Here is a 26,274-nt window from a genome sequence, read left to right as displayed (position 1 = left end):
AGTTCTCCTTCTCTCTCTCTCTGTTGAAAGCTGGAAACTCTGAGATGGCAAAGATGCAAGATGGAAGCAGAGTTATCTAAGGCCCCCTTGGAGGAGAGTCCCCCAAACGAGCCTCCTTGTCTTCACCAGACTGTGATATAAAAATTAGCAATACACTTTTGTTGGGTAAGCCATTGAAGTTTTAGGTTTATTAGTTACTGTAAGGTAGCTTACACTATCCTGATCAATATATGCCGTAACTGATCAAAACAGCATGGATCTATTACAACTTTTTTTTTTTTTAATCTATTTTTGGCTGCATTGGGTCTTTGTTGCTGTGCGTGGGCTTTCTCCAGTTGCGGTGAGCGGGGGCCACTCTTCCTTGCGTTGCTCAGGTTTCTCATTGCGGTGGCTTCTCTTGTTGTGGAGCACGGGCTCTAGGCTCGTGGGCTTCAGTAGTTGTGGCACGTGGGCTCAGTAATTGTGGCTCACCGGCTCTAGAGTGCAGGCTCAGTAGTTGTGGTGCACAGGCTTAGTTGCTCCGCGGCATGTGGGATCCTCCCGGACCAGGGCTCGAACCCGTGTCCCCTGCATTGGCAGGCGGACTTCTAACCACTAAGCCACCAGGGAAGCCCCTATATTACAACTTTTGATAGGTCATTCTTAAGAAAAATAATTTTTAATTTTTGAAAATGCATCTAAGTAAAAACACTGAGAAATTTTGTTCACATAGATGGGACTAAAGGTGGTTATAGCAATGTCTCCCAGTATGCATGCCCTAGTGCAAATCACCTTAATGAGATTTTCTAAAACAGGAGAAACACTATTGGAAAATTGAGGTAGGAAAGGAGTTCTCAGGCAGTCAATTTAAGGAACAAGTTATATGAAATGTGAGGATCTGGACTTAAAAATCTCTCTGTTTATATACCCCTTTGAAAGTCTCTGTGAGTATCCAGTGACACCTGTATTCCACATTTAAGACACATCTAGGGAAAAGGAAGAAGAGTCAGGAGGTGGAGCGTCCCCTGACCTGACCCTCTTTTGGCTGCTGACCTTTACCCAAATCCTTGGTCCATCTTTTTCTGCCTTCCTTCTAATTCCCACTAGCTCACAATGAAAAGGATCCTGATCAAGATTAAAGTCTGTAACATATAAAGAGTTATTTTAAATCAATAAGAAAAATATGATTATTTCAGAAAAAAACGGGCAAATGATCACTAACGGCAATCCATGAAAGAAGAAATACAAATGGCTAATACCCACAGAAAATATTAAAGCTCACTTGGAACTTGTTTTAAGTTTAACTGTACAACTTAAAACAGTGAGATATGATTTTGGAAATAAAATTGAAAAACTAATCTTTAGTGATAGTTGGAAAGAGAATAAACTGATTTAACATTTCTAGAGAGCAATTTGGCAATATAAGTCAAAAAAAAATTTTAAATATATAAAGTTGAGCTAGCATCCCACTTCTAAGCATTATTCTATGAAATAAGCATGAATCAGTTTTAAAAAAAAAGATTCAGCCTTGAGCTTTACCACAGTTTTTTTAGTTAGCTTCTTTTGGTTGCAAGTATTAGGTTGCAAGGCATGCAAGGCTTTCAAATGGAAGCATTTGAAATGCCTATTCTCTTCTGCATTTTCTGGTTCTCTTAGTTAAAATTCTTGATTGATTTGGACTGATTGCTTGCTGAGTGCCAATAGATTGACTGACTTCATCCAATCAACTATTGTTTGTCTGGGAAGAGAACTGTCATAGGATGTACAGGGTTACTTCTTCCAGGGGCTGTTTGTGGGATGAGGGTTAGGTGCTCCATGCTCCATAAGAGAAAGGAAATTAAAACGGCATAGCATATCTAGAATGGTGAAGAATAGGAATCCCTTAAAAGCCCAACCTGGAATATAATGTAAACTGTGACACCATGCAGTGAGACAATCATTAAAAATGTTCTTATAGAAGACTCTTTAATGACATGGAAATATATTTGTGATATATTTCTATTTCTAGAGGAAAAGAACATGTAAAGAGAATAAACAGTATATCTTAATTTTTAAATATTTACATTTATAAAGAAAGAAAGTGCTATGGACTAAATTCATGTTAAGGGGACTGAATGTTTGTGCACCTATCCCACCCTTCCCCGCATTTTTATGTTGAAACCCTAACCCTTGATGTGATGGTATTTGGAAGTGGGATCTTTGTGAAATATGTGAAAGTGCTTGAAAAAAATGATATGCATACAAACGTGCATGTGCATGTACACACAGGTCTCTATACATACACACAAAATATATATCTTATAAATGCTTAAGTGTATATGTCACACAGTTGTGGATATAATAATCAGAAGCCTAATTCCCTGATTTGACCTTGGCTAAATGCAAATAAAATGATAGATCACTATGGATTTGATGAGATGCCTTGAGAAGGAAATGTCTTGTTGACCCAAGTACTTTGAGAAGTGCTGATTATTACTCTTTTCCATAAGACAAGAAAGAGAAGGTTAGAGAATATTTACTTTCTGGTGAAAACAGGAGCACAATAAATGAGGAACATTGTTGAAAGACAACAGAGGGGAACAAAGGTCTAATTTAAATTTAAATATTTGCCTACAGTGTTTTAGAATATAATATATTATAGCTCCTGTCTTTTCATGTTTACTGAGAAGAGGCTGACACTAAGATTTTCAAATATTAACAATAAATATGACCATTAACCACAAAGTCTGAGATTGCCACAAAGCTTGTAAACATGTCTGATACAGGAAATGGTATTTGTTTACTTAGCTATAAAGTATGTTATAGGAAATTATATTTGTTCCCAGACTGAATATGAACTCTGCTTTCAATAGTAAGCCCGTTCCTTAGTCAATAGACTCACGAGCCTAATTAAACCCCCAAATATGTGTTGGATAGATTCTCACATGAGTCCAAACGCTTCAAACACTTGGTTCTAGATTTCTCTTGGTAGACCACTTGAAACAAAGGGTGCTTCTAGAAGAGTCAACTTCAAACACGGTGAAGTCTGATTTATTTCACAATGTTATCTGAAGTTACATCTGGGGAGTGACAGCGGGAAGTGAGAAAAGAAAAACTAACTTCTACTGTATGAACTTATGTGTTGGTAGAATATTGTTTTTTCAAGCATTTACTACATTTGTAATAAATACATTTTAAGTGCTTTGAGTATAGCACAGCACCATACAAATTGTTATTCATATATCAGCTGATGGTGAGGGGGCAGGGCTTAATCTTCTCTTCTTCCATGTGCTGAAGTGGACCAAAAACTACCCTCTGGTTACTTGCCATGCAGCTGAATCTGTTAACAGATGTATTTGATCATCTCCCACATTATTGGTCTGCCTGTTAATTTTTATTAAAAATCGATTTAATTACCAGCCTTTAAAAGCTCAGGTGATTTTTGCATAAAAATACATTGTGGTGGATAAGATAGATTGCTGCTTTGCATGCATTCCACACACCCCTCCCTACCCCCAGAGACTGGGCAGCTAAAAATGACATTTCTAAACTGGGCATCTGGAAGTGACTTTTAGCTTAGACCAATCAGATGCACTCAGGGGAGGTGTAAAAGGCAGAGGTCCCAGTTGCCCCTGGTGGCAGGACCGTCAAGGATGCTTTGGGTTTTTCTGTAGCAGCATCCCTGACAGCAGCTTTGTGGGGACCAACGAGTGAGATCAGTAGCATCTTTTAGCTGTTGGTCTCTATTTTTGTTGCCAGCATGGACTTAAAAGGTGAGGTATGGCTCTGGAGCCAGCAGTGACTGCATCAGTAGCTACCTAATCTCCAGACTGTTCCTAGAGCTAACAGTTCAGGGGAAACTGAACTGTTTCTCATCTTCCTGACTGAGGCGGAGTCGGCAGCCTCCTTGGGGGATGGGTTCTTCATTGTTCTTCTGGTGGTCAGCCCTGGAGGCCCAGCCTTAACACACTCTGAGAACCTAATTCCCTGTTTGAAGACCTTTGCCCTTCGTGCTTACAATAGCTAGAGTGGTTTCTGTTTTCTGTAACAGAACTCTGATGAATATATAGGAAAAAGAGGAGCTCTGGTAACATCCAGCCCTGATTTTGGTTATGGTAACAGTAGACTGGTAATGAGCAGTGGCCTGTAGGTTGCATAGATCCCACCACATCTTAGTGAACTCCCCAACTGGAGGCCATTTTCACTGTATTTGTAGTATGTGTGTGTGTGTGTTTAAGAGATGTCTCACTTTTCTTAGTTATTTTACCTTCCTGGACCCTATAGGAATTTTAGTTTGCCACCTCACTAATCCTTAGCTACAGATTGGCTGAAAACGATCTTTTTTGTTTCTTAAAGGATATAATTCTTCCATTTCGAATATACTCCAAAATGCCCCCCCAATCAAAGCCAGAATGCTGTACATCTAAACTGCATCATTTAGGTCCTTGAGAGAACTGCTTTTATTGAACTATGAAACTAGTTGTTCTATTAACCCTAAGGATGTTGAATAAACGGTAATGTCACCTCTGTGACAACACAGCAAAGAGGTTTCCTTCAAGTCAAATTTTACCTTATAAGCATGTAATAGATCAGGTTTTGCTTTTTGCACTGGCTGTCAGAAAGGTAGGGCCAAAGGCCACCTGAGTGGTTGACTTCTCATAGCGTACATGACATCATGCTTGTATGTTGTGTATTAACCCCACCCCTGACCGTGTCTCATTGTTACTCATTGGTTTTCTTTTCACCCAGATTTCTTCACATATTAAGAAAAATCCTATTGTATTATATTTGAAACCCATTTTAAATCCTTGGTGTAATATGATGGAGAATAAATATTTAAATAAAGTTCGTTCACTTTCCCTACTCTATTCCTTGTGTTATGTCTACTAGACCCCTGTTCCTCAGTCCTCTCTGCTTTTGTGTGCTGAAGCATGTATTTCTGCCAATGTCTTAATAGACCTAGGCTATTCATGGGTGTGCTTGGGATTTTGCAATCTAGCGAATATTCTAAAGATGTGGTCAAGCTGAAGAATGAGGCACCTTTTAGCAAAAAGCAATTTGTTCTGAGACTATTACTGAGTAAAAATCCCAGGAGCTACAGATTTCTGTGTAAACCAAATGCAATACTCAGTCTTTTGGGGAAGCAAATAATTACACTTCCTTTGATGATATAAGGCCAGAAAATATCTAGCATCTGATCTTAAGCTAACCTGTTTTTTCTTTTTTAATTAAACATTTTATTTTGAGATAATTATAATGCACATGCTGTTTTAAGAATAATATTAGTGATCCTGTGTACCTTTTACCTGGTTTCCCCCAATGGTAGTGTCGTACAAAACTATAGTACAATATCACATCTTGGATATTGGTATCAATACAGTCAAGATACAGAACATTTCCATCACCACAAGAATCCCTCGTGCTGCCCTTTTATAGACACCCCCTTCCCTCCCAACCCCACCCATAACAACTACTAATCTTTTCTTCATTTCTACGCTTTTTTCTTTTCAAAAATAGCTAATCTCTTTTGATGGCATAAATGTTCATCACAGATGACTGCACTACACTTACTATCACCCTTCCCCTGCTTCCATCCATTATCTGCCCTCTTCTAACCTACTCTGTGCTGGAGAAGGCCAGCCCTTGAGGATTACATCACCAGGCTCCCTTGTTCTTTGGTTTCCAATTGGGGTCACTGGAGGCACTGGCAGAAGATGGTGAGAATGGGAGAAAAGAGGTGTAAGAATAATCATCCTTTTGTGCACAACCCCTCCCTCATGAGGCATGGGGAGAAGAAGAGGAAGAAGCACCACTACCACCACCACCAGAGAGGAGTGAGTGCCCAGATGAGGAAATGGACAGAGACCTTGGTCAGTTGAGGTGCCTGCCTTCAATGGTGAAGCTATCTCTGACAATGAATTAATCACTAATAACCTTGACAGACTGAAGATTAGGAAGGAAGGGGGAAGGAATCCAGCCACAACTGAGATTGAACTCTTTGATCTAGCAAAAAAATTTCTTGACCTGGGTAAAGAATAAGATTTAATTAGATTCAAAGAAAAAGGAAGAATTGTGAGATTTCTTTCATAACAAGTTTGTGGACCATGGTTCACACTCTCTACCTTTAATGGTTTGGTGCTCCCAGCCTTAATGCTGGGATACTTAATGTCCCAGAATCTACCAGTTTGCAGTTGAAAAGGCTTATGTTTTGCCTTCAATGAATAAATTGTCATTGTCACATCATGTCTATTTATGGATTATAGACAAATTTTAATAAACACTATGTATTAGGCTTGGGTTAAGCATTTTACATTCATTATTTCATTTATCTTAGCCAACAACGCTGTGAGATAGATATTTTCCTAATTTGACAGGTAAGAACCCTTAGGTGCAGAAAGCCTAAATAACTTGTCCAAGGACACACAACTCATAAGTGAAAGATATGGAATTCAAGTCTATCTTTTAATAATTAGGCCATATTGTCTCTCAATGAGGCATATTGTTTTCCGCCAGGAAATGGAAAGACAGGGCTGCTCTTTCCAATGACCTTGGTTGCTCTGCCCTTCCCTCCTCTCCTGGATAGCTCCTACACGTCCTTGATCTGTAATCAAGAGTCTTATTCTCAGGGAGCCATCCTCACCTTCTTGCCCTCATGAAAGCTTTCATAGCACCATGGATTTCTTATTTGTAACACTTGTCACCACTGAAATTAATATCTGTTTAATTACTTGATCAATGTCTGGCTTCTCCCCTAAACCGTAAGCTGCATGTCATTTTGCCCCATTACATCTCCAGCGTTTAGAACACAGTGCCTGACATATAGTGAGTGATCAATAAACATTTATTGGTTGATTTAATAAGACTTTTTATCTTTATTTTACAGACTTATAGATTCTCAGAGTCAGAAGTCACCCCAGCTGCTAATTATTCCACTCACTCATCAGAAGTCCCATGGAATCATTCTAACCAACTGGTCAATCAACTGTTCTTGAAACATCTTTGGACCACTCTGACTGCTAGTGCCATCGTTCAGGGGAGCATACTAATGAACTCCAGTTTTCCTTACCCACAAAAAAGCCTTCATCCAAGTCTTGTCTTCTTCGGGCTGCATGTGTCCAGTACCTGGGACAATCCTTGTATGATCATCTGTCCACATTCTCTGGAATGTGTGCTCGTCATGTTCAGTACTCAGGATAAAGATCTGAACTTTGTATGTGTTCTGACCAGATTTATTAGACTCTAAAGTAAGATGCTAATCTTATCTAGGATTGATATAGAGTTTGAAGAAATTTTCAACTTCTATTTAAAATATGTGTAATAAAGGTAATTACCTAATCACTATCCAGTGGCCCCCTAGTACCTGCGCTGGGCCCCTCTCTTCCATGCCACTCTATTCTCCAGCATCACTGGAGGCCAAGGATTCTCATTCACCCTATTAAGGGACTGGTAGGAGGCTTACAGGTATCCTGGACAATAAAAAATGGGGATTATTTACATGGGGAGGTATGGATGGAATTCAGAAAAGACTTGAGATACAAGTAAATGTTCTTAGGTTGGAAAATCCACAGGTGACGTGAGGACACCTATTGATAGAAGGATTAGCAAAGTAGCTCTTCTGCCTATGCCTCGTGCAGTGTTCTTTCGAGAGGTGACTAGTAATCTCAGATTCCCCCTGGTGCTGAACTCCAGCAGTGCTGGGGAATCTTTTGGTGTTGCCTATACTCACCTCCACCAAGCCTCTTCCCTGTGGTACTTCACAGGTACCCCAGGTCAGGTCCTTTTGTCCTCCATTCCCTGTCCCTAAGTGCTGTCATCATGTGGGCTGGTGGCTTGGTCCTTCATCTAATCTCTTTTTGTTTCTATGTCATGATCTCTGGGCTCTCTCAAGGTGTCCCTTTGATTCGCAAAATCCTGCTTTAGAGCCGCGAAGCTGAACATGTACCATTCTTCTCTTTTATTCTCAATCTAATCATCCTGCTCTCTTTGAGGCAATGCGGTCAAATAAAAGAAGGTTGGGAAAAGAAAGGCACAAAATTAATTTTTAAAGATATTATCCTGTTACAGTTGTATTGCTACTAAGCCCTATCTGTACTTGTGCCATTGATCCTTTTAGCCTCAAGAACAGGATTCAAATTTTTTAAATGGTGTTGAAGAAAGATTATTTTCTGTAAAGGAAATTCTCATTTTAATTTCCAACAGAATTGCCTACTACAAAAAATAACTTCTCATTAAAAAATGTTCATTCATTCAAGAAATATTTATTAAGCTACTGCTAGGTGGCAGGGAACTTGCTTTTCCACTTTCCTGATTTAAAAAGGAGGTGTCTGGAAATCATAGGAATCAATATACTGACTGGCAACAAACAGGGCAGTCTTTATTCCAATGAAATAACATTCTAGTGAGATTTTAGTATGGGTATACTCATTCATTCAGTTATTCATTCAACATGTTTTCTGAGCCCCAGGTCAAACTTTGGCACTAAATATATAGGAAAGACATGTCACCTGTGCCCACTGTATAGCAGACAGATAGGTAGATAAAACAATAATTACTTTACATTGTATTTAACGTTATTTGATGCAGACAAAGAAGGCCTTAGGAGAGGGCGTCATGGGGGACTTCCCAGAGGAGGTGAAGCTAGGCTTTACTTGTAGGGATGAGTGGGAGCTTAAGAAGTGAGAAACATGAGATGGATACTTTAGAACACAAGAAAAACACAGGCAAGAGATGCAAGAGTATGTTTGGAGAATGACAATTTGCATGGATTTAGACCGAGTAGAATGGCTTTTGTCCAAACACAGGTCAACACACAAGAAAGAACTCAAGTTCTCTGAATTCCTGTGTTCTTTCTTTCTTAAGAATAAAACACTCAGGCTTCCCTGGTGGCACAGTGGTTAAGAATCCGCCTGCCAATTCAGGGGACACAGGTTCGAGCCCTGGTCTGGGAAGATCCCACATGCCGCGGAGCAACAAAGCCCATGCGCCACAACTACTGAGCCTGCACTCTAGAGCCCGCGAGCCACAACTACTGAGCCCATGTGCCACAACTACTGAAGCCCGTGCACCTACAGCCCGTGCTCCACAACAAAGAGAAGCCACCGCAATGAGAAGCCCGCGCATCGCAATAAAGAGTAGTCCCTGCTTGCCGCAACTAGAGAAAGCCCATGTGCAGCAATCAAGATCCAACTCAGCCAAAAAAAAAAAAAAAAGAAAAGGAATAAAACCCTGACTGTGTAAGTGGATGCCATTCAAAAGCATGCTGGTATGAATGAAGTGCATTATACTGGGGGACACTGGTGCCTCAGAAATGCTAGGAACCCAAAAGCAGAGATGTGTCAGGGGTTGGCTCCAGTAGGGAGATTGCTCGAGGATCCAATTTTTGTAAAATATAGTGAAAGGTCCTGCTGTGGGACCTCTAGTTCAATCCTGCAGTTCTTTTGTGACATAATTTACCCATATCTCTATGGTAGGTCAGCTACAAATCTTGGGTGAAATCCATCCCAAGCTAATGGCAAATGTAACTTACTGCCAAGCTTTGACGTGATTTTTCCTCTGCCATGTGTTCTTAGGTTAATCAGGGGGAAATGATTATGGAAAGAGAACATTTATAGAAGAAGATTTTGAAAACCAATTTCCTTCAATGCAAATGGTTAATGGAATAAGGTTTTTAGTCTTTCAAACTATAAGCACCCTGGAACTTTATTGGATACTGCAGCTCAAATTCTTAAATCATTTGATTCTTTATGGATGATTCTCCTTTCCCTCTCCAGTCCAGGCAGAAAGGTACTACACTGGCTTCTAATCATTGGCTGAATTAAGATCAGAAGTATGAATTCAACTCAAGGTCCCAAACAAACGCCTCCTCCTTTACACCTCAGCACTCAGAGAATGGCAAACAGATGAAGAATAAATGCATGTAGTTTGTCAATTACACTGACAATTGTTTAAGAAAGAATTGTCATTCTTATACTGATAAATGGAAATGCAAGAAAAATTGTATCATTGACTGGCTTTAACAAGCCTACTTGGTAAGTCTACTTGTTTCAAGAGATCATCACAAACTCTTGTTATACTTTGGTTTAGAAAATAATCCTTTCATTGAACTGGAAAAAATATTTTTAAACTTTTAAAATGTATAAACCATGTATAATTAAATTCATGTGGTTGAACCTTGGAAAATTAAGTGCAGGAATGCAATTGCACTTTCAGTTTCAAACGCTGTACTCATTTTCAGAAAATCTCAATCAGAAACTAACATCAGGTTCTAAATTCACCTGCTAGGAGTTATCTGGGCAACTTATTTTCAGAGTGCATTTTTTTTCTTTGTAGAATTCAGCTTAGCTTCTTGCTCTTAGTGACTGGCTCTCTCAGATATAGAGAGCTCTGCCCCACACATTTCAAATTAGGTTATGACTACATGGGCAATTACTTTACAGATGTTCTCTGCTTAATAGCAAATATTTTGTTCCTTACCCATGTACGACACTTATAGGTTATTTGCTGAAAAGATCTCAAAAACATTATGAACATGTATGTTGCCATTTTGAACAAAATCAATTAAAGAACTACTCTTTTACAGAGTAATCTGGTCCAGTTCACTGTAGATAGTTTTATATATTTAGTACCTTTATCTTTTAGTCAAAGAAACCTCCAGATCATTCCTGGCTGCTGAGGGTCTCCTGCAGCATTACTAACGATGCTGGGTTTTGTATTTATTAAAATAATTTAATTTAGAATCTTATCTTTAGATTACAAAGAAGTATCAAAGCACAGATTATAAGTGCTGTGCGAGTGATCACTGGTACTCAGCAAACCACCTTGTTTGTGATTATTTGGTAAAGATCAAGGTCACAGGCTTCCTTCCTCCAGCAGCCCGGCAGATAACCCAGGTATGTGAAGCAGGTGGGCCTGAGGGGGTATGTGTCCCTTCGAAAGGGAGCAGGGCTTCTTAATTTTGGTTAAAAGCAGCCACACAGGAAAGTTAGTCCAGAGTGCCATTCTTTCACATTTGTTGACTCTTCCAGACAACCCCAAAACTCATATTTCTATTTGAAATTTCTGGATTAAAAACAAAAATGCCACGTGGGTCAAATGTCTTCAGCTTACTTTTCAACCTCTGATATAAACCTAGATAGGCAGCGATGCGGCCGGGCAAGATGGCAGACAAAGAGAAGAAAAAGAAGGAGAGTGTCTTGGACCTGTCCAAGTACATCAACAAGACGATCCTAGTGAAGTTCTAGGGAGGCCGAGAAGCCAGTGGAATCCTGAAAGGGTTTGACCCGCTGCTCAGCCTCGTGCTGGATGGCACCATCGAGTACATGAGAGACCCTGACGACCAGTACAAGCTCACAGAGGACACCCGGCAGCTGGGTCTGGTGGTGTGAAGGGGCACTTCCGTGGTGCTCATCTGCCCGCAGGACGGCATGAAAGCCATCCCCAGCCCTTCATCCAGCAGCAAGATGCCTAGCGCCCGGGGCCGCCCCTCCCCCAGGACTCAGGCCACCCCTAGGAACGGAACTTTCCTTTTTGTATAGCTTATGTTTTTGTAAAATGAATGTATTAATTCATTGCTTTGCTTGTTTACTAAACAGACTAGGATTCCCTTCACCATGGACCGTGTCTTACCAATTTTTGTTTCCCCAAAGCCTAGAACAGTGCCTGGCACATAGCAGAGCACAAATATTTGCTAATAAACTGATCTCTAGATAAATGAGGGCCGGAGAAGGGTATTTTTTTTAGAGCTGGATAAAGCTATTAAATCTTGTGGACCCTTTGGAAAGTTAAACGTTCACAACTATTATGAACTGTGTCCGTTCCAGGCAGAACATTCCTTTTAGCGATCTGCAGACTTCAAAGCTCATTTTTATGGATGTGTTCTGTCAGGAGAAGATTAGGTTTGGCTTTATGTACTTTCATGGAGAAAAGATGGACAGAGGGTCTTAATTTATGTAAGAAAGTAAAAGGAACAGGCATTAAGTGAAATCCCATTATTATTTAGATTATTATAGTTTCTTGGGATATTAGAAATATTATGACTGAATTGACAAATTACTTTGGTTCAGTCAGAATTTACTCACAAAGTAAGAACTGAGGAAAGCTTTCACTTTGCCTATGGAGCATGTGATAAAATGAAAAAGAAATCAGGGGATTTCTTCAGCTCCTCTAGTGCCTCTGAAAACTGGTGATGAACCAAGGATTCAAGAACACCGACCAGTGGCACTACAATGACCCTCTGGGGATTTCAGTTTAGCTAGGAAATGATTTTTTATAATTCCCTTTTCATTACTACAAGTATGTAAGCCCTCTTAAGCTCATGCATTATTTCAAGTCAACACTGATTAATTTCCCAATTACAACTTTTAGGAAATCTTTCAGGATTCTGCAATGCCCCGACCTTTAGCCTAAGGCACCACCAGATGTGAGTTTGGATTGGAGTGGGTACTGTTATTGTCATCAGCCACATTGTACGGATGAGTACACTGAAGCTCAGACATGATAAGCCTGGACTTCAGTCTACATCAGTCTTTATCCAAAGAACATGCCAGTAACCACTACACCCTTCTGCATTCTGAATCTTGCACTGCTGGAAGTCTTCCCATCTCGCTATCACTTCTTCTCCTGTGCTACCTTATGTAAATAGTTCACATAACAAAAGAGAACAGGAGGCAAAAAAGATCAATCAGGATTAAGAGAGTTGCTATATAACCTTTAAAACACAAGAAAAATTACAAGAAAAATGGACAAATCCACAGTTGTAGTCAGGGATTTAAAAATACATGTTAAAGAATGACAGCATATTGAAAATATATAGACTCCTGCATATGGAAAATATGCTTTCTTTTCAAATATTTACCAAGTATTAGGTTACATAGGAAAATGAAAGTTTAAGTATAAATTCTTATTGAATCAAGATTATACAAACCATTTTCTCTGATGACAGTGCAACTAAATATCAAATTATCTGTTAAAAATTCCCAGTTATTTGAAAATTAAAAATCAGACCTAACTAACTCATGGTTCAAAAAGGACACAGTGTCGATAGTGGGGGATTTTGTATGTGTGTGCGGTCAGGACATATGTGGAGATGCTGTACTCTCTTCTCAATTTTGCTGTGAACCTAAAAGTGCTCTAAGAAACAAAGTTTATTAATATTTTAAAAGGATACACACATGTATTCTTACAATGAAAATGACAAAAACATTAGAGTTGAATGACAATGAAATTCTATCTAAAACAGAAAAGGGAAAAAATCCATAATTTCCTCTCTAGAGAGCCATGACCACTCTAGAAAGTCTGGTGTATATTCTAGGAGGATATAGCAAATGTTTACTCTGCCAAACTTTGTGCTTAACATTATTATATTTAATTCTCATAGCATCTCTATGAGATAGGAACTATAATTTATTTTAAGATGAGGAAATAGAGTCTCAGAAAGGTTGATTTGCTCAAGGTCTAACAGTGGGAACTAGCCTTACATTAAAATCTAGGTTTTCTGATTACCATACAATGCATATGGTCCATACTGCCTGTACCCTGCTTTTTTTCCTCCCTCTTACTTTACTTTTCTGTCTCAATACTGCATCCTTTTCAGTGGAAGCACTGTATTTCCACCATTACAAACAACAGAGCAGTGGAAACCCACATACACACATGTACTCTATTGTCCAATTACTTCCTTGAAATGACTACAAGTTGTATTCTTACACCAATTACTTATTTCTAAATTAAGATCGAAGTATCTTTTATTCCATTTATCTCCCCTTATTTCATGCCATTAGCCTGTTGGAGAAACTGGGACATTTGTGGTTGGAGAAACTGGATTTTATAAAATACAAAATTTGGCTGATTACTTCCTTGTGGTATCATTTAACTTGTTTCTCTATCCCCTCCATTTGCTATAAACTGATAACTAATATAGAGGTTTGGTTAGATTCAGATTAATTTTTTTTAAAAAGCAAGAGTACTTTATAAGAACCAATTGCAATTTTCTGATGAAAGCAATCCACTTACTTTTGATGTTCTAAATCACCTTTTGTTAAGATTAAAGCCTTTCTAAACAGTGGGTGTGGTTGCCTCTGAGGGCTTCACCAAGTGACCCAAGATGGCCTGGCATTACAGAACACCAGTCCCAATGACACCTGTTGTATTTCCTAGTCGTAAGTATCAGACACATGAGATCTCTGCCCAGCGCATCTTCTCCATCTCTCCTTTCCTTCCTTGACCAATTCAGAAAGCTTCTCTAACGTGCTTCTCTTGAGCACAAACTACTTGCCATCTGTTTCCTGGGGTCCATTTCCATTGTCTTATGGATACTTTCACTCTATTTCCTTACGCCACCACTAGTACTATTTAAAGGAGAATTTCCACATGATCCTGCTGTATCTGGCCTTAATGATGAAGACTTGGAGGGAATTCTGCTAAGATTCTACAGGTTACCCATGTCACTGTTCATTTTCCCATGTCTATTCTTGCCTCTCCTCTTGGACGTGACATATCATGTAGGCTTACAACCACAATGTGAACAATCCTCCAGCACAATTTTAGTTTTCTCTCCCTTGCTTACCTCTCAAGTCTGTATTTTGTGATAAGCACCCACGATGGCTCCGTTTAACTCTCTTCCCCAAGTGCTACCTGGTTTTACTGGGTTCACGCCAACCTTCAGAATGTGACCCAGCCAGAAATCCAGATCTAACGTAGTGGTTAAGAGCAGAGGCTCTGGACGCAGGCAGACCTGGGGTTGTAATTGAGCTGTACCACTTTCTAGCTGCCAAGTTATCAATACATACAAGCGTAAGTTTCATCTTCTATAAAAAGGGGATATTAATACTTACTCCATGGGATTGCTGTGAAGATTAAATGAGGTAGAGCAAATGCCTAGGCCAATGCCTGGCCCATGTAAACACCCAAGGAATGGAAGCGCTATGGTTAGTGTTGTCATATCCCCATGCTCATCAGATGTCTCTAGCACTTTAGTTTCCACCAGCCATGGAGACATAGTCAGTATATCATAAAATGGTATTTAATAGAGAACAGATATAATAAAATGATGAAGCAAAGTCAAATTTAATAAAGTCTACATAGTTTAAAATAATAAAATGTTCCTGAGGGTATAATAAAATAATAAAATTATAGAGCTAGTAGGGGGTCTTAGAAGCAACCAAATCCAATCCCTCACTTTACAGATGAGATCACTGAGGCCCACACAGGTTGAACAACCTTCTCTGAGCTCCTCCACCTACCGAACAGGTGCATTGCAACGTGCACCCATGTCTGCCTTTGGCAGGGATGTTTTCCTCTACTATGTATGCACTTGATAACGACTCACTTGAGATTTATCTTTTGGCCTTGTACTAATGACTGGGATTATGAAACAGAAATCAAAAATAAAAATCTCTCAGTTGTACTTCCTAGGCTTTCTGATGAAATGAAAGAATCAACAGAAAAAAAAGAGACATGCTTACAAAGTAGCGGGGACAGAGTCTTTCAGTAGTGGAGCCAACATCCGTTTCCCTTGCTGGTAGACAGGGTTTGGTTCCAGAGACTGTGTTCCTATATTTAAATGTTATGTTCAATGAAAGAACAAAAAGATTCAAAGAGTTCCCTTTGAAAATAATTAGAAAATTACCACTATAATACACAGGAGGAGTTTTGCTGTATCTTCACATTTAAGATCTCTGAGCGGAGCAAGTAGAAAATGGAAAGCAAGGCACCATGACAGGCCACTGCTGAAAGGAAGTTTGTGTGACGCCAAAGGTGAGGCTTAAAGGTTGCTCACTTTTGCTTCTCTTTAACTATCCCTTTAATCTCTGTCTCTTGCTAATCATTATGCATAGACAAATATGATTATCAAATTTTAATTGCACCATCACAGACACGTATGAATAATGATAATAAAATAGCATTTGCAACCTGCTTTGGTAATTTTTGGACTGTAACTGTGCTTTAATTTGTAGAAATGAAATGCATTTGATTGGTCTTCAGAGTAGTTATTATTCTATGCAACTTTTTTCCCTAGATTATCCATTCCAGTACTGTTGTTCTAAAAACTTGGTTGGTGCATATTAATACCATAATAATTTTAATCTTTCAATATTTTATATTCAGGCAGTTTTTTGAATTAAACTTGGTTGTATTTCACACTGTTCATTCACTTATTCACTCACATTCATTCATTCACTCATTCATTCAGTCAATAAAATGATCAAAGCACCTACTCTGTTTCAGGCATGATATTAGACCCTGGTGTTACAGAGGTAAATAATGTACGGCTCTTGCCTCATTAGACCTACGGTCTAATGGCATCATATTTATCCTCTTGGCCTTAATTAATTACAACCTATATGCTAGTGACTTTCAGATGTCTATTTCCAGACTGGTCTTCATCTTCTTCTCTGAACTTTAGGTCCATGCATATTCAAATGTCCACTGGACAACTTTACTTGTTTGTTTCCCTCAAAATCTATGTGTCCCAAACTGAGCTTTTTTCTTTCTCTTAAAACTGCCTCTCCATCCAAACATTCCCAATTATGGGAATGATACCTACGCTCCTCTAAATCCGGAAATTTGGGATTATCCCTGACTCCCTCTCCCTCACGTCTTTTTTTCTAATAAGTCAATGAATCCTGTCAATTCTACCTCCCAAGCAGCTTTAAAGTTTGTCCACATTTCTTCACCCTTACCGGTACTATCTAGTTTCGTCTACTATCATCTCTCATTTGGATTAGTAACAGTGTCCTAATTCGTGTCCCTGCATTTAACCTCTTCCTGATCCCCCCAACCACTCCATACTCATGGGCTGCCACAGCGATCATTCTAAAAGGCAAGTCTGATCATGTCACTCCCTTCTTATCTTATTCTGATCAATGGCCTTCCCATTATTTGGGGGATAAGAACCTAAATTCCTTAAAAAGGCTTCCACAGCCCTCCACTCGCCCAAGCCTCTACCGCCTCTCAAACTTGGTGTCTTGCCAGACTGTCTCCATTTGTAGTGAACTCCTTTCACTACAAATGCATGTGCTCTCTCGTTTTTAGGTCTTCCATGGGCTGACGCTTTTCCTAGAACATGCCTCAGCCTCAGCTGAAGGAAGACTCCCTAGAGAAGCCTTTTCTGACCTTCTGGCTGGTGTTAAGAGCCCCATAACCTGCAGAACCTTCCACTTTCCCTCCCATGACACTTACCCACTTTATTGTTATTTCTCAGGTGTCTTTCTTCCTTCCTAGACTGTAAGAACTGGAGAGTAGAAAACTTGTCTAAGTTGCCCACTATCGTATGACATATGGTAAATAAATATTGGTTGAATAAATGAATGAGGCTGACAAAATGAATGTTATCTATGATTGACGCTCTAATAGAGGTATTCATAGAATGCTTAGGAGCCCAAATGAAGGACATCTAAATTGGAGTTACGGTTCAAGGAACACATATACTGCTCTTAGCACAGTGCACAACACACAGTAAATGCAGTCTGAAGGATCAGTAAGATCAATGAGAGTTAATTTGACTATTCGTGGTGAAGGGTGGTAAAGTATGCCACCCCAAAATGTGCCTCTTTGGCAGAGTTATTTTGAGCTGATTATTTTGAGAAACAGCAGACAGAGGAAAAGCTTTGAAAACAGAGTAGAAGTTACCCTTTTGTAAGGGAAATTTATATTTATAAAGGAAATCTCCATTTATTAGAGTCTCTCTCTCTTTCTTTCCCTTTCCCTACCAGGGAGAGAAAGATGACTCTAAATCACCAGAAACTCTTACGAATGGAGATTTAAAAGAATGTAAATCTACATAACAAACCCTCCTGCTCATGGTCATCTCCCCATAACTGGCCTCCTCCACACCATTTTTTTTCTTTTTTTTTTTTTAGCTTAAGATGGTATTTAAGCCTGGATTCTAAAGCCACCTCTTTTGAGAGTTACTTATTTTTCCCTGGGCATCTCTCATGTATACATGAGAGATACATGCTAATAAACTTGTTTGCTTTTATTAATCTGCCTTTTGTTACAGCTGAGAAGTTAGAAGGACAGAGGGAAAACTAATTTTTCCTCCCCTACGATGAGAAGAAGGGCATTCCAGGAGGAGGCGGTACATGTGAAATAGCGCAGGTGTGAATCAGCAGAAGTTACAGGAGCCACACACTGTTCTATACGGTTGGAATAAAGAGTGCATGGGTGGATGGTAGGTTGCTGGGAAAGGAAGCTACTAATGGAAGCAAGATCTGATCATGAACCATGTGTCATAAACCAAGGAGTCTGAATGTTATTCTGAAAGCTCTGGGGATTCAGGCCAAGAAGTGACATCTACTTTGGGAAAAATTCCATGGTTGCTTTTGGAGGGATGAATTTGATGGATGGAGGTGAGGGCACCAGTATGGTGTGTGGTGATGGATGGTGGTAGATTGGACTAATCAGTGAGGGGGTAGGGCAATAATTCAGGCCAGAGGTGATAAGAACCTAAATAAGGCAGTGACAGTGAAGATAAACCCATAGGGCTTGGTGACGGAGGGGATAAGGAAGGGTTAGTGAGCAGCGAGGGCCTTCGATCATTCCTAGGATTCTGGTTCGGGTGAATTTATAGATGGTGTCTTTTCTCTGTAAGTTCAGGCTGGTTCGGGGGGAAGATAAAGAAGGTAATGGCTTGTATGGGACATGGAGACATTTACCGAAAAAGCAGTGAGATGAATAGTGGCTAGATCCTCATACCAATACCAGAGTGCTTATTTAACCAGGATGTAGCCAAGGAGGCTCAACTCTTGAGTCCCAAACTAACTCCTTGAATGCTCTCAGGCCCTGAACTATTGAGACAAAAGCCACATGGTGCCTTGGATCTCCCTGTCTCTTGAAGACTTTGAAATCTTCAGGGAGAAGAGGAATGAAGGAAGAAAAAAAGGAAAGTAGATGAAGGATGGAGCGGCTGGGTGTGAGAAGCTGGGAGGTAGGGTTGAGACGAAAGTGGGGATCAAATTGTGATTTATGTGGTAAGAGGAAAGGACACGGAGAATAAGGAAGAGTGGGGACTCTGGAGGAAGGACCAGTAGTAGGGCAGGGGGGCTTCCCTGGTGGCACAGTGGTTAAGGATCCACCTGCTAATGCAAGGGACACGGGTTCGAGCCCTGGTCTGGGAAGATCCCACATGCTGCGGAGCAACTAAGCCTGTGTGCCACCACTACTGAGCCTGCGAGCCACAACTATTGAGCCCACATGCCACAACTACTGAAGCCCGTGCTCCACAACAAGAGAAGCCACCACAATGAGAAGCCTGCGCACCGCAACGAAGAGTAGCCCCCACTCGCCGCATCTAGAGAAAACCTGCGCACAGCAGCGAAGACCCAACACGGCCAAAAAAAAAAAAAATAGTAGGGCAGTACCTGGGGAGGTAAATGAGAGCCTGTAATGGAAGAGGAAAACATGGCAGTGGCTATGCTAAAGTCATATTAAGGGTTTGGTAGCTGAGAACGACCTAAGGCTGAGAATATTCAACACTGTTCACTTTGCTGTGGGTCCTTTTCAGACCCCCATTCAAGGCACTTAAGACAGGGTCAGCATAGGGCCTATAGTGCCCAGCGCAGCCCCTCACATATGGTAGGCACTCTACAAATATTTGTTGGATATATTCATAAATGAACACCAAAGGTGCAAACAGTGGTTTCCTTTAGGAGGAATTCTTGCCACAAAAACTGTGGAACAAGAAGCTCTAGAGTTTTGGGGATGGAGCTTGTCTTTCACGGTGGGGACAAGTCTTCTAAATAACTTGGTGGCCCATTAATTGCACTACACAGCAATCAGTCAAGCACTGGGGCCTGCTGTGATAGATACAGTTAGCCCAATCGACCGATCTATCAAGAATCTCAAAGCAATTGAGCAGCTCAGTTGGATGGGACTGAAGTGCTGTTGCGTTAACCCCAGATACTTGGTTTCAAGGAAAATTGAGCTGAAATATCCCCTTATTCTATCAATCTCATTTCTGGAATTAGCAGTGGGCTCAAGAGAAGACTCCTTTCTTGAATCAGTGACAGGTCTCTTAGTTGTAAACTTAGCAGATTTGGGTTATTTGAACGTGTGATCATTTAACTTTTTAAAAAATATGCAAGAGGTCATAATTCTCATTATAAAAGTATTTTACTACAATGCCTGGGAATTGAAAGGCCTGCAAAAGGCTCTGTTGATTCCAAGCTTAAAGGTTAAGTATATCATGACATGCTGAAAAGGAAAACCTAGGTCTTACAGAAGAGAACTTATCTATACACAGGTGTGCGTGTGTGCCTATATTCACCTACCTGTACTCACCATGGGCCTGAATATACTACCACAGGCTGAATAAAGCACAAAGTGAGGAGTCAAGTGAGACAGAGCTATAGTTGCTGTGGAAACCATAGCACTGATCTTCATGACACATGTACCCTGAACTCTAACACTCTGTAAATGACTTAATAATGGATAGATTCACTTTTCAAAAACAATCTCAAAAACTTATTAAACTGAAATCTTAAAAATGGGAAGGTTCTATAGTTTTGTTTTTGTAAATTTCAGCTCTAGGTGAATCCTTTTTTCATAGCTAAATCTCTGAAAATTGGAGGATTTTGTTGTTGTTTGCTTTAAATACAGATGTACAGAATAGAGGCCGATTCCATAGGACTGATATGGGCTCTATCAGTAGTTACAATCAGAGATATGCTAAAAAACTTATGGATATTCCAATGTATTCTTAATGTGTTTTCCAGTTGGTCTTCGGGAACATTTCAATTCTAGCTGAAAGAGGCACTGTACTCTCTAGTCTAAAACATTAATGGTCAGCATACCAAAAGTGGCAGCTCATTTACGTATGTTGGGACACAATTAATCCTTTCTGATGACTTTATCTACTTGGTTTATATCCAAGACTGCTGGCAGGAAAATTATCTCTGTATTTCTTTCCAAATATAAAGTTGGCAGATTTCACCTGCTTCTCTTTATACATATTTTTAACGTCAAAGGAAAGAAAGATCTTAGAATTTGTGTGAAAAACAGTTACTCCTTCAATGAAACCCAAACTATTTTTAATAATGATAAATGTTGTAATATTTTTAGGTGATGAGTAGAGTCATTTTTGAACTGTCAATGTATGGCATGATTTCTCATTAAAAAACAAAACCCTCCCTAATGACATTTAGGGGTGACATAATCATGGTAACAGTATAGCCTTCTTAATTTTGAGATTAAAAGAAAATGGATTGGATCTTCATAGCTACTAGCCAAAGTAAATATATCTTTGTTCCAAATCTTCTGTTTAATAACACTATTTTTGACCTATGTTATGAGAAATGCATGGTAAATTAATACAATTTGCCAGTGGCCTGCTCTTGAAACCTATGGGCTGATCAAATCCTTATATAACAAAACTCTATGGCCCACACATTTTTGCCGCAGGATAATTTTGTTATACCAAGTTCATTGTTAAACACAATGAACTTTTTGTAGAGACTGGATTTTCTTTTTGTAGAGACTGGATAAGAAAAGTTGTTGATGCAGCAGAATAATATTTTGAAATATTACTGACTGTATTTTTCCTTCTCAGTAATTTCCCTTTACCCTCAGCCTGAGAGAAATATATGTCTTAGAGAAGGGAGAACACAAGCTGGTAAAAACAGAGTCATACTCTTAGCTTTGAGTTTTCAAAGACAGTCTTCAAAGCCAGAGCTTTCAACGCTGAGAGCAAGATTCTTTTTTTTTTTGTTTTTAACATCTTTATTGGAGTATAATTGCTTTACAATGGTGTGTTAGTTTCTGCTTTAGAACAAAGTGAATCAGCTATACATATACATATGTTCCCATATCTCTTCCCTCTTGCATCTCCCTCCCTCCCACCCTCCCTATCTCACCCCTCTAGGTGGTCACAAAGCACCGAGCTAATCTCCCTGTGCTATTCAGTTGCTTCCCACTAGCTATCTTGATAAGAGAAATTTTTTTATTGTTATTATTTGTTTGTGGTTTCCATTCCAAAAGTTTGAATATCAAGACAAAGCATGGAGGTTTCAGAGCATAAAGTTGGTACAATAAACATAAAACAGGAAAAAATTCTTCAATAAGCACAGAATATTTTCCTGCAGTGTGAGAGGAGACAGAAGCATTTCTGGGATGGATGAGAAGCTTGGCAGAGAGCGAGAGGAGAAAAGAGAGCTCTCTTTCCCATTCTGCTTGAGTCTGGGTAAGGCGGGGAGTGGGGTCGTGAAAGACAAAATGTCCAGAAAAGTTTGGATCTGACTGAGAGGGGATTTTTGCCTCACTTCTTGTCTGGAAAAATAGAGCTCCCTAGGTGAGGTTTTAGGCAGAGAGGACCTGAGGCTGTCCCATGGAGAGCGTATGGCCCCAGAAGGTAGCCCAGCAGCTGGGAATTTTCCATGTTTTCTAGAGGCACAGGTTAGGACTTATAGTTGGGACGAGCAAGAGTTATCTGAGTGAACAGAGTGCAGAAGTGAGTGAGGAGGCTTTGATCATGGATACAACTGAGGAGAGAGACCAATGAATGCCTAAGGAGGGGAGAAGACAGGATTAGAATCCATAAGAGGACAGAAGACCTCACAGACCAAACCACCATCCAAGGATGTACAAAGCCCTGGAACTTATATAGTTCTGAGTTACTGAGTACTGATTACTGAATATTTACCCCAAGGAGACTAAGTGTAACCTGGAGATGTAATCAACACATTTGAAATTCCCACATCAGCAGAAATAGGGCTCAGGAGGTTCAATTATGGAGAAAAAGACATTTATCTTTTTATATTAATTATTGTATTTTTTAATCTCCAGAGATTCTATTTGACCCTTTAAAAAAAACTGCTTTGACAATTTTATAGATTCATGCTCCTTTCAGGTATTTTCAAGCTTTAAAATTTTCTTTAACTATGACAAGCATTTTCTTTCAATAATCTGAATGTGGTAATTCCAATATTTGAAGTTTCTGAGTGTCTGATTCTGCTGTCTGTTCTTCCTACTGGTTCTTGCTCCTGCTGCCTTGTTTCTTTGTGTGCTTGGTTACCTTTGATTCTGTGCTGCTCATACCACTTGAGAAAGTATGTTGAGGACTCTCAAAGGCTCAATAAGATGAGCTTTATTTCTCCCCTGGAGAAAGTTTGCACTTGCTTCTTTTGGGGACTTGAGTAGACAGTCTGGTACCACTCTAAACTAGATTTTGGGCAGTGATACACATTTGGGGCTGTACATTTTAGGCTTCAAATATGCCTATGGTTACAGCCTCTTGGGGTCTGGGTTTCCTTTTTTTCTCTTCCTGCTCTGCTCTGTGCTGGATTAAAGCAACTCTTTCCATGGCTCTCTGAGGGGGGTGGGAGGGGATGAGCTGACTTCTGTGTTCCACTTTAATATAGGGTTCTCCTATTATACTCTCCACATTTGGTGGGCCCTGGGATCTGATTTCCATTCCTCTCACCCCAGGAATCCATTGAAGCCACAGCTCAGTTTCATAGTCCAAATAGGCAAATGCCCTTGGAACAAAAGCAGCTCCTAGTGTTTGGCCTACTTTTCTTTGTTCTCATCTATTCTGGGCCTGGTAATGCCTTACTATGTTTTGGCTTACTGATGTTTTTTAATAAGATGAAAATATATTTTATTCAGTACTTTTAGTAATTTTCAATAGGAGGATTGGTCTGACTAAATTAGCTCAGCATTGATGGACATCAGAAGTCATGCCTGAGTTATGTGACTGTGAAATTCATGCTCACTAGATCTATGGTGAGGTAAGAAAAAAAAAATTAAAAAATGTTCTCAACTCCGGAATGGATCAAGAGAACTGACAGAATAGTACTGTTCTTTTCTAAAAGCTCCTTGTAGTTTTGGCAAATCAAGCAAACTGGTTGGGTAAGTTTGGGAAATTAAGCAAGTTCTTTTCATAAGGGTAGTAGAGCTATTTAAGAAAAAAGTATGAGACAAATTTAATGGTATCATGCTGATTACAGAATTAAAGAACTGCAAATAATTGTCATTTACCTTTTCCCCTTAAATTTTGGGTCTTTGATTCTAAACAGAATATGGAACATAAGTAGACAGCAGATAAATTATTATTCAGAATTAATTTTCAAGTAACAAGAAAATAAAAACCAGAGCTTCTGAAGACATGAAATAGCTTTGTCTTGAATTTTGTGTCATGTTTGCTATAATGGCTTTAATTGAATTATTATTACTAAGTCCTTTAAAAGGATATAAAACCAGTAGGAGACCAAGTTCCTATTGCAGAACTTGGAATCTCTTTGGGGAGGACATGCACATAAAAATGTAAGCTCCACAAGGGGCAAGGACTTTTGTCTGTTTTGTCCACTACTGTATTTCCAGGGCTGAGCGCAGATCCTGCTATATAGCAGTGGCTTGATAAATATTTGTTGAATGAAGGAAACAACTGAGATGGATATAACTTAACAATGAGAAAGAAATTGATCCCACTTGCAGCGAGTTGACCTGAGCTCCAGATGACATGAACAACCCTGATGTTGGGCGGTTAGGTGAGACCCAGCTGCATCTTGAGAAAGGTTTTGAAATGTGATGGACAGACCATGGACTGTTGATAAGGAAGACTTGCAGTGGGCGAGATGGGGAAGGGTTTCACACAAAGGAAATAAAGTGTTTGCAGACAGGAAAGGGATATAGTAGATTTAATCTAGGACAGTGTTTTTAAAAAATTTATTCTATCTACCAGAGTCTTATCTCCAAATAAATTTTATGAGGAAGCACAAGTGGAGCTCTGGTTGGAATGGGGATGGAGAGCCTGTGAGCCCATGTTCCACTCTGCCCTCCCCCGCTGCAGTGGCAGCCCCTTTGGTTCTCGACGGAACCTCGAGAGCTTTGCTGAGTAGTTTGAAGGCAGCTTATTTTGGCCCAAGTGGACAACTGGGCTGGGGAGGAGTTGGGGACAAGGCCAGTGAGAAGACACTGGGGAGACAGAGGGAAGGCCTTTCATCATCAAGGGACAATTCTAAATATAATGAGGTGATCCAAAGGAACCATGCTATATTTATCATGGTAGCATGATAAATGTAGACCTTTAGGAGTGTTCCAAAAATGATAGAAGAAAAACACAAGGGTAGGACAGCAACTAAGAGACAGTTGCAGTGACCCAGGCACGAGCTGTGAAGCTCTGAACTTTAATGTTCATGTGAATTATCTAGGTAGTTTATTTAAAATGCAGATTCCTAATTCCTACTTCTAGAAACTCTGAATCAAGAGGTTTGCGATGGGGCTCAGAAATAGGAATTGTAACAAGCATCCTTGATAATTCTCATGAGAGATCAAATTTAGAGAAATAGTTATAACTGAATACTTCTCACTTCTACTCTCCTCCTCTTTGTTAATTTTACAGTTAAAAGTATATAAGGGACCTAGAGATTATCATACTAAGTGAAGTAAGTCAGACGAAGACAAATATCATATGATATCATTTATATATGGGATCAGTCATAAAAAAGAAAAAAATAATGCCACTTGCAGCAACATGGTTGGACCTAGAGATTGTCATACTGAGTGAAGTAAGTCAGATAGAGAAAGACAAATATCATACGATATCCCTTATATGTGGAATCTAAAAAAATGGTACAAATGAACTTATTTACAAAACAGAAATAGAGTCACAGATGTAAAAAACAAACTTATGGTTACCAAGGGGGAAAGGGGGGGAAGGATAAATTGGGAGATTGGGATCGACGTATACACACTACTATACATAAAATAGATAACTAATAAGAACCCACTGTATAGCACAAGGAACTCTACTCAATACTCTGTAATGACCTATATGGGAAAAGAATCTAAAAAAGAGTGGATATATGTATATATATAACTTATTCACTTTTCTGTACAGCAGAAACTAACCCAACATTGTAAATCAACTATACTCCAGTAAAAATTAATTAAAAAAATTATATTATGGATATAGAGATTATCATACTATATGAAGTAAGTCATACAGAGGAAGTCAAATATCATATATCACTTATATGTGGAATCTAAAAAAATGACACAAATGAACTTATTTATAAAACGGAAATAGACTCACAGACATAGAAAGCAAACTTATGGTTACCGAAGGGGAAAAGGGGTGTAGGGATAAATTAGGAGTTTGGGATTAACAGATACACACTACTATATATAGAATAGATAAATAACAAGGACCTACTGTATAGCACAGGGAATATAGGGAACTATATTTAATATCTTGTAATAACCTGTAATGGAAAGTAATCTGAAAAAGAATATATATACATACATATATATGTATATATATATATCTGAATCACTTTGCTGTACACCTGAAACTAACACACCATTGTAAGTCAACTATACTTC

The 26,274-nt window shown here is 39.3% G+C and overlaps 1 pseudogene; it reads left to right on the top strand.

Moving 5' to 3' along the window:
• Positions 1-11,114: 11,114 nt before the first annotated feature.
• Positions 11,115-11,425, top strand: LOC132365264 (U6 snRNA-associated Sm-like protein LSm7; annotated as a pseudogene).
• The last annotated feature ends 14,849 nt before the right edge of the window (positions 11,426-26,274 follow it).

Source organism: Balaenoptera ricei, chromosome 4 (assembly GCF_028023285.1).
Source record: "Balaenoptera ricei isolate mBalRic1 chromosome 4, mBalRic1.hap2, whole genome shotgun sequence".
Classification (NCBI taxonomy): domain Eukaryota; kingdom Metazoa; phylum Chordata; class Mammalia; order Artiodactyla; family Balaenopteridae; genus Balaenoptera; species Balaenoptera ricei.
Note: the sequence above shows the minus strand (reverse complement) of the source record. Positions and strands in the feature narration are given on the sequence as shown.